The following is a 1,583-nucleotide window of genomic DNA, read 5'->3' as shown; positions in this document are numbered from 1 at the left end:
TCTTTAAAAAAAAATTAATGACCTGAATCAGACATGAAAAAGTGTTAGACAAACACAAATTGAAGGATGGATTATATAAGCAACTAGTCTTCATACTTTTCTTTCCTTCTCCTTCTGTCACATCTTCTTTTTCTTCCTTCCTCTTTCAGTTCTTTCTCTATCATATTTATCCTTCATTTCATCTTTCTTTCCATCCTTCCTTCCTCTTCATTTCTACCTTGACTAGATTGATCATATTCTCTTTGTTTTTTTTATGTTCTTTACTATTTTGGGTGATAGGCATTCTTTTTTATTCCTTTAAATTTTGTCTATGTATTTTAATATGAATATTTGATTTAAAGCAGTCTAAAATTAGCCAAGATTTTTATTCTGCCCCCAAACAATGTAAGAGTTTTTAGAAAACTTTAAGTCTAGATTAAAATTGACTTCATGTCCTTTATTTTTTTTTTCTTTTAGAAGTATATCTATTAGTAGTTCTCCCGGAATTTAGATTTTGTGAGTGATCAACATAAGTATTTGCCCAAAATGTGTTTGCCTGACCTTCAGTGTTGAAAGTTTTTTTAGCCACTATGGGAAACTGGTATATTCTAGCTCTCACTAATGAAGCTTCAGTTCATGCCCCAAACATGAGACTTTTCTCCACACAAACACACACACATTTAGATATTCTTTCCAAAGACACAGAACAAAGAGCAAATGAGTCAGTGAGCTAACATTAATCTATTGATCTCCCCAAAGAAGGCAACTGTCATTGATGACATTGTGGTTTTCTTTATGGCAAATTAAAGATAGATACCCTTGTCATCTAGTTTTGATTGTACAAATAAAAAAATAGATAGCATGAAACAAAAAGCCTTTTGATATGAGAAAGAGCTAAGGAAATCTATACATAATATCTGAAATCTAAACATGCAGTGAAAAACTGCATTACCTGCATCATAAACTTGTCCTGATGCCTTAGTTTTTTTATCAATGCTATAGCAAATTATCAAAATCTTATCATTGAAAACAACTCAAATCTATTATTTTATGGTTCTGGAGGTCAGTCACCCAATACATGCTTCACTCCCGTTAAAATTAAATGTTGGCAGCTTTCTTCTGGAAATGAGGAGAGAACCAGTTTCCTTGTCTTTTCTAGCTTCTAGAAGCCAATACATGACTTGGCTCATTGCTCCTTTTCTCTGTCTTCAAAGTTAGCCAATGTAGAGCCGAGTCCTTCTCTATATTAATAAGTCTGACCTCCTCTTTTGTCTTTTTCCACTTTTCAGGACCTTGTAATTCTTTTGGACCCACCCAAATAATCTAGCACAATCTCCCTATTTTAAGTTCAATAAATTAGAAAACTTGCTTCCATCAAGTAATCTTTAATTTTAAAGTCTGCCACTTGAAGTGTCAAAGGGTGTTCTCCTAGAAATAGAATCAATTAGGAATTAGGAGAATTGACTAGAAAATGAAGTGTGGATGCCTTTCCGTTGACATGAATTCTCTCTAGAAAGCTGCTTGAATTTCATTAATCACACAACAAAATGATGTACTGAAATTAGAAAACTTGAATGGGATATAGCATGTCATGCTTATCACTT

Source organism: Condylura cristata, unplaced genomic scaffold (assembly GCF_000260355.1).
Source record: "Condylura cristata isolate star-nosed mole 26May11 unplaced genomic scaffold, ConCri1.0 scaffold00007, whole genome shotgun sequence".
Lineage (NCBI taxonomy): Eukaryota > Metazoa > Chordata > Mammalia > Eulipotyphla > Talpidae > Condylura > Condylura cristata.
The sequence above is the reverse complement of the archived record's forward strand: the minus strand, read 5'-3'. Positions refer to the sequence as shown.